This window comes from Dendronephthya gigantea, unplaced genomic scaffold (genome assembly GCF_004324835.1).
Source record: "Dendronephthya gigantea isolate DGI-Jeju-01 unplaced genomic scaffold, DenGig_1.0 000121F, whole genome shotgun sequence".
Lineage (NCBI taxonomy): Eukaryota > Metazoa > Cnidaria > Anthozoa > Malacalcyonacea > Nephtheidae > Dendronephthya > Dendronephthya gigantea.
Window position 1 is genome coordinate 308,559 of NW_021163131.1, and position 8,435 is coordinate 316,993.

General features: G+C 35.6%; 1 long non-coding RNA gene across 1 annotated transcript; it reads left to right on the forward strand.

Moving 5' to 3' along the window:
• Nucleotides 1–5,474: 5,474 nt before the first annotated feature.
• On the forward strand, nucleotides 5,475–8,190 carry LOC114535573. Its single transcript, XR_003688318.1, has 4 exons — nucleotides 5,475–5,565; nucleotides 5,915–5,967; nucleotides 7,357–7,552; nucleotides 7,685–8,190. It is a non-coding gene; the product is annotated as an uncharacterized LOC114535573 (long non-coding RNA).
• The last annotated feature ends 245 nt before the right edge of the window (nucleotides 8,191–8,435 follow it).

The following is an 8,435-nucleotide window of genomic DNA, read 5'->3' on the forward strand; positions in this document are numbered from 1 at the left end:
TGATGCCAGCGGTGAGCCAAAACAATAATAAGTCACCATTCTTGCCGTATTGAAGCGCTACGTATAAGTCGGATGCCAGATCAATAATGTACAACACAAAACTAAATATTATAGCGGCCTGCTGCTTTTTTCCCCACATTATTTTGGCTGACAAGAATATTAGTTTTTCTGTTGTCTATATAAACAAGAACAAACATATAGATTAATTTTATTATTGCAGCTAGATTGACATCCAATTAATGCATTTTATTTATTACAAGCTCGTGCATGTAAGTATTTATTGGACCAGGAACTGGTCCCTAACCCCTACTAATCTTGTTGATGTTGTTGTTGTGTTGTTGTTGTTGTTGTTGTTGTTGTTGTTGTTGTTGTTGTTGTTGTTGTTGTTGTTGTTGTTGTTGTTGTTGTTGTTGTTGTTGTTGTTGTTGTTGTTAGGGAGCGACGCTCTTTAAAAAAACCCTAAGGCTCTAGCATTACTTGTTTGATCGGAATGAAACTTGGCAGAATTATTCCAAGCAATGTTCCGCATCGATTTGAAGCAAGTTACAAGCAATTCTTGACTATATTTGCCGCAAATAATATATACATATCATTAATGTTCAGCCCATACAGGGTGTCCCAAAAAAAAGCAACCACTTAAATATGCAGAACATTAATACAGCTCTAAAGCGCAATAGATAAGCACCTCTGGGAATTGAAAATGGCTCTTAATCCTTCATTTACAATGCTAAAAGTCATTTTAGCTGAACTATGGTGCAAACCCGAACAATATTAATATTCTTGCATATTTAAGTGGTTGCGTTTTTTTTGGGACACCCTGTATATATATATATAAGTAAACGCTAACGATTAGAAATACATTGTCCTCTTCATTGTTGTAAATACAGTCACAGTTAATCCCGGTAAAGCTGCTCACGAATGTGGACGACTAATTATGATTAATTATAAGCTTTATTTGTTTATCAAGTCATAATCTTGGAGCTCTTGAGCGTTTAACGATTTTCACAAGATCGAAACTCGATCACGCAGTTTCTGATCCACTATAGTACGATCGTACTTGTTATTGCAATGCTTTCGACCTGTTAACCCGGACCTTCATCCGTGCAACTATACTTTTGAACGTTTGTGTACGTGGTATCACCATACAAAATTAATTAAAAGAATATTAAATTGAAATTGGTCAAGTGAAAGTTGGGCATACAATAATTTAGAAATGAAGCTATCTTTGACTAATAGAGCAGTAGAGGGATAATTCTCGTCTAACTCTTAAAATATCGACCGAAAAATTGATTTTCATCACTGAGCACCATGGAGTTAAATGTTATATGTATGCGTCCATGATTCCGGCCCAATATTGAATATTATGTTACAAGTCTTCAGCTTACTAATGCGAGTTTTATCATATCTATGGACATACCTTGGCGGATTTTCTGTTAGGAAAACACTTTAAAGACAAACTCCTCAAACGATTTCTAGGCGCGTCATGCAACCAATTAAACACACAAATAAGAGTTATGAAACTTAGCTTCGCAAACGAAAGTGATAATATTTTATCAGCAAGAAGCGCAACGACGCAACACAAAAGGCAAACCGCACATTCCTTTCGATTTGGATTTGGATTTGGACGGAGAAAAATGATTCTTCCCTGAAAATATTTGACAACTTATGGATGTTCAGGAACAAAAAACAAGCTTGCTCCGTTATTGGTAGACTTGCTACAAGTCGACTCTTTAAAACCACACGCGAGCTTGAGCGACCGAGGGTAGCGAGGTCGCGAAAGCGAGGGAAGGGAACGCGTGGAAGAGTCGACTTGTCAAACTTGCAAGGTTTCTATTTGCGTCTTCGCGCCAAAACGGTCATATTACTATGACAATGTGTTCAATCAATTTCCTAATAAATGCTCGAAGGCGTATGGTGACATGGTGCTAACTCAAATGCAAAGCTTTTCCCAGCTCCTGTGGGTGCTGAAACGAAGATACTCTTTCAGTTCCGAGTAACCAACAGACTTCTTTGCTTTGCCAATCGCTTCGATAATGGAAGCCATATCAAAGTATTTTCTAATCAAGTGAAATCGGACACCAATCGGACACCTTGATTGACATTTTTATTCACGCTGAATAGTCGAAATGATAATCCCCGAGCCGGTGCGGAGCACCGTGCGAGGGTACTAATTCCGCTCGGATATTTACACCCACGATATGCAAATGCGAAATCAAAGTCGTCTGCCATTATGCAATGGACCTCACGCCATGGACGGTCTTCTACGTTATGGGCATGCGCCAATGTGAACTACTAAGCTCTTGATTGGTCGAGACAAAAATTTGTATTTTCAAACGTCAATGAGTAACTGTCATTTAGCAAAATTTTGATGAAATTTACAAATTTATATTTTTATAAATATGGAATATATGTATTTTTACTAAATTAGAGGGAAACTCGAATGAGGTCAGGACTTTTCACGGTTTAACAAATAACAAGACCAAATTTTCGACCGAATTCACCGTGTATAAGGAAGTCGGAAGATTTTACACTTGATAATATTTCATCCGGCACAGCTTTAAAAAGTAATTATTTTGTGGCAAACACAACTTTAATATTCTCAAATGTATTTCACTATAAATCTGAATGTGTTATGTGATAAACGACATTATAATTTTATTTGTAAACTCCGTTTTCATAATGACAAAAAGAAAACAAAATCAAAACATTCCCGTATAAAAACCAGTCGAAGCGTTGTATGAGACGTCTGATGTTATATTTCATGGTATTTAATAATTAAAATAATTTACCATAACACTGACTATAGATGAGTAACTTAACTTCCAGAAAAAGGTAAGAATCTTGTCGTATTTTTGCCATTTTTTCACAAAAATATGAGGGTAAACTTTGATCTTTAAAAATATACGGCCGTTGCGAGTTGCTATGACTACAGTGTTTCCACGTGCAGAAAAATATTTCCATACTTTTCTCAATTTCTATTTCTCACATACCACGTGCCCTCCAAAACCCATAAACCACATAAAATTTCTAACAATCATTAACTCATTTCCTTTAACCGTGGCGAGGGGTTGCTGCATGCATGTATTTCTAGTTATAATAATTAATTCAGCGACCTGATTTTGGGTCGCCAAAAATGGCGCGAAGCAAGTTTGACAAGTCGACTCTTCCGCGCGTTCCCTTCCCTCGCTTTCGCGACCTCGCTACGCTCGGTCGCTCAAGCTCGCGTATGGGTTTAAAGAGTCGACTTGTAGCAAGTCTACGTTATTTGCTGCACGCAGGGTAACACCACACAAATATATTCCCCGGAATATCACGCGACGCTATATCCTGTGATGTGATTGGTTTGCGAAAGAATCGCCGGGAAAAGGAGAATCGTATCCTACTTTTTATCAGTTCACGCGAATAAATTCGCCTGGCGAAAAACGGGCTTAAAATGGGCAACTGCATGTATACCTATCGGCGGATTCAGCGGAAACAGGGTGAATTACCCGGCCTAATTTCAAGCAATTTCAAAATACCTTGTTATAATAAAAACGCTATTGGTTATTCTTTTCCAAAGAATTATGAAAACATAAAAATGTATCAATATGATTGCAAGTTAAAGATACAGTAATCTATTCGGGCTTACCCTGGATCCGCCAATGTGTATACCAATTTCATCCGTGCTCGACCCATAAAATCGGGCACGGTTATATCACTGTGCGGCAAATTAAATGCGGCAATATCTGTCCCACCAGCGCGATTGATTCCGGCGCTGTTAATCTGTCTTAATTTCATTAAGATTATATTGCAAGCAAACTATTTTGAGGAACGCAAAATTAATTCAACAGTGTTACGTACAACCTGTGTTACAGTAAATTTCTCTTCTCCGCCAAAAAACGTGTTCAAGGTTAGCTTGCAATCCTGGGGCCGATTGTATCAAGCCCGTTTAGCTTAAACGGTGGATAATTTCAAAATAGAAATCAAGTCTATCGTTTTATTCAACAAGCGAACTAAATATTTTCATCTTTATACAAAGATACTGTTTACAACTACATACCCAGTGCATAATATTCAAGTTGAATCATTCAAGAGAGATATTTAATTAAGAGGTAAGAGTGTTATAAGGTACTAATATTTAGGTAAGAGTGTTATTTAATTTTGACTTATCCACCGTTTAAGCTAAACGGGCTTGATACAACCGGCCTCTGGTCTCACATTCCGTAACAAACATAGGTTTGAAAAATATATGCGATGTGTACCTGTTTGGTTAACAGATTGAATTTTTATTTACTAGAAAGTACTTCACAGCTAAATATATACTGATCGATATGCATAATCATGTGCAACAGGGTTGCAAAAACACGATAATGAAACATTTCAAAGTGAAAGTATTATATTTCAATTTCAATTCCAATTTTGAAGCACAACAATGCAACACACTTGTATGGCAAGCTGTGCAATTATCTATATTTTCATACAATAAAGAAGTCGTGGATGCCGGTATATGCATATTCGATAAATCAGTGTGTGACACAAAAAAATAAGTACAAGGTTGGTAACCCAGGTAGGCTATAACATATTTTGATTATATGTGTATATATTATAGAGAATTATGCACAGTAGAATGTGATATGAAAATCGTATATTCACTGGGTCATTATCTTCATGCGCGGCTTTATGTAATTTGATTGGACGTACAATGTTTTTCACACGTGAAAAATTGTCGTTTGTCATTTTGGCGTTAATTTGTTTCCATTTTTTCTAGATGGCGTCGAAATATGGGAGTGAGATTCAAAACGCAACTCTCAAATTCATGATATTTTCACATTCAGCTTCTATTAAACAAATTATCGGTAATATAAATATAAATGTTTTGTACTTTTGAGGCATACAATTTCGATTTTCATGCATACACCGGATAATGGGTCAGATTGTTTTATCCCTCTAAAACCACATAGTCTTCAATTTGTTTTCACAGGCTGACAAATTCGGCCGAGTATACTCCATGTCCGGTATACCGGTATCAATACATTTTTATTGCATGTATAATCATTCTACTGCAGGGATAATCAGTTTGAAACGAATGTATACATTTAAATACAAAAATTTCTTGAAACAAGAAATATTTGGGATTTTGAAGTCTAATCTTAAAGTCTGTATAAATATTGAAAATTTCAGAAGTTAATATTTTCAATTTTATAAGTTCATTTGCATATATGTGGTGTACCACCTTTTCTCCGCTTACTTTTGGGTGAGTGAGAAATTTAGTCTGGCCAGGTGGAAGCACTGGCTGGTCACTGGTCAGTGGTCAACTGTGAAAAGTCACAGGAACAGTCACTGGTGGTCAATCGTTTGCGTTTGTGTTCATATCGCTTGGTAAATCGATTTAAAAAGAAAAGGTTCTAAAAACCATAAAGAAGAAATCTAATTGAATATCAGAATATTTCCGTGATTTATGTTCAAAAAAAAAGATATCAACTGGATTCACCGTAAAACCACGTGCTGATCGCAAATCGCAAGGATTTCAAACTTCAGTTATTTCCAGTCGGTAAATCAATAGTTACCCCAGACGTATTTCAAATGGTAAGGACTTCTTGCTTTCTTCATTTACCTATTTACGTTTTATAAGTAACCCTTGATAGTTCATAATGAGCGTAAATCTTATATAGACACTAGAGTAATTCGAGTATAGGCTGTACAGCACTTCGAGTACAGCATTCCGACTTAATTAAGCTTGTTGTGATGTTGTCTGATACATGGAGTTAACCATATGATAGAAAAAGTCGCATAAAATGTTTTTAACAACTCCTATTCCTTTGTAAATCTGTAAGGCATCAGATTTTAGCGCAATTTCTTTCAGGACTTAATGTACTCACCCTGTAAATGTTTTCCAATCTGGTAAGCATTACTGAAGTATATTCTTGGGTTTCAGATGATGTCATATATTTGAGTGAAGGTCAATTCAAAATTGAGACAGGAATTGTGGTGAGTTACTTTTTTGCTATGTTTGTTGATATTATTCATAGGAAATATGTGTTAATTTATATCATATACCCACTCCTCCTGTCATTCCTGTGCAACATAAGCACCAAAACGATAAAAAAATTGAGCCTAACCCCCACTCAAACACTGACTGAAATGGTAAACCAGCAATAAATCATAAATCGGCATCCTAGGCACCTTATTCTGTATCAATTTTTATGCCATTAATTCTAGCTACACAGCCCACACCTATAATATTGTTCACCTGTTGTACCAAATGTGTATAGTATGCTGAACCTAACATTAACCCATCTGGTGAATCATGATCTTTTAGATGCATGCTGTTAATTCTAAAGATTAAAATTACATGAAAAGTAGTTACAAATGTTAACTTGTGAAAATTTCTTCAATTTGCCTTCATCACAATGATGAATGTCAACCATTTTGGGGTGCTTTCAATTTTGCTAACAGGAGCATAGCTGGGGATTTTAATCAAGGGCTGGCAACAAAAACCTAGGGAAAGCCAAGCCACCATAGACAAGTTAGGCATTGTTTTGCTGTGCAATTTTGAGTAATAGAATTATCAAATGTTTCGATGTGGAATATGAAAGTAAAGTGTATGCTAATTTCTAAAGTTTCATAATTTATAGTTTTAATTTTCCTGTTCATTGCAGCAGTAAAAATACAGGTCTACCAGACTACCACAAATATGTTTTGTACCATGCGTACAAAAAACTAAATCAACTTATTCAAGCAGATCGTAATATTTTGTAGTGATCTAAAAGTGAGATTTTAAATAATTGCAAATTGATTTTAGTAATGCCACACTAAGGTTCAAAACTTCTTCAATGTACGTGCTGCAAATATGTGCATGAGCAAGGTTTTAATAATCTACACTAATGAGCTGCAACCAAAACATATATATTCTGTGCAATTTATGCATTATTGACATGAAGTTGAATAATCATGAAGTTTTAATTCTTTTTTATGCAATGCATTTTATCAGAGGGCCTGCAATTTTGCTAGGAATGCCCCAGCTCTGACCATGCTTGCAAATATAACCATGTGAAAAAATATTTTAAATCATCCACCTTTTACAAGTGAATTCCTATAATATTTATAAATTGATGCTTTTATTTGGTGCCCAATGATTGCAATTCCTATAATATAATACAATATATTTTATGCAGAAAATTCTCTAATCAACCCCTACTTTTCACTTAAGATGAGCCAACAAAACAAATTGTTTGTGTAATAAGGAGCATTGGATATTAGTTAGTTAACAAACATGACAGAATATGTAACTCAGGGTATAATTTGTAGATTAATAGCTATCCATTGTTCCTTGTCGGATTTCTCACAATATTAATCTTTTTCTGGAATAATGTTTAGACACAGATGTTGTCACAAAGTGCCTGTGATGTTGTATGTTTGATTTTGATCATTCAATGATACTTGGGAAACCCGAAGAATGACATTCAACATATCAAACAGATATCATAAAGTCATACTAAGTTACTAAAAATGGTGACCTAGTCCAGTCTTGGACTATTTCATGCTTGAAACAGAAAGTTCATGCAAATGAAAGGTTAGTTTGCACAAGTTCACATAACCTGACAAACGTCTCTTTCTCTAGGACATTACCAGGACAAGCCCACATAAGTGACATCAGGTGCCATGGTATTTATTTCTGATAATTTTCTCTTCTCTTTCTGTGCAGTTAACATGTGGAATGCAGCTGTTTTAATATGATCCACTTGGTTAAATGCCGTAATGCAAACAGCTATCTACCTGTGGTTCAGTGGTTTTTAAATAAATGGCATTAAGGTGACAAGAGGGTTTGAACTAGATTAAGGTAACAATTTTTTCTTCTTTACTGGTAGTTCACATGGCAATATTGAAAATGATGGTTTCGTCCGTTATTCTTCTATGTTTTTCTGCTATGTTTTTCTGCTACAATATATGCATTTATCGATCAACGTCTTTTCCTTTTGTTTGTTGTCTTGTTTGGTGTTCCCCCTTGTGTGGTGTTTGTTGTCTTGTGTGGTGTCCCCCCCGGCCTAGCTGCTTGTTTTTTCTGTGCTTGTCTATGTACTCATTTTGTAGCATTGCTTATTTTAACTAAAGCTATTCTTTGTTTAACTACATCAGTAATTTTGTTTGCTGTGATACTGGCAGTACGTTTTTACCTAAAGGTAGGCGGCATTGTAACGTAATGCGGAGCAAAACGAAACACGCGCTTAAGATAGGACGTGTGTTGTAAAATTAAAAGATGACGTGGTTTGCTTCATCTAAATTTTATTTTGGCAGAGATATGTGGGCTTGACATAAAACAACATTCTCAGCTTGTTTTTATAAAACTTTACAACTAGTAATGTATTATAGCTGGAAGTAAAATTGATGCTCGTTGTGTGACACACATGAGTCATAGGTTGCACTGGTCGCGATGATAGTGCAACAATCTTCATGAC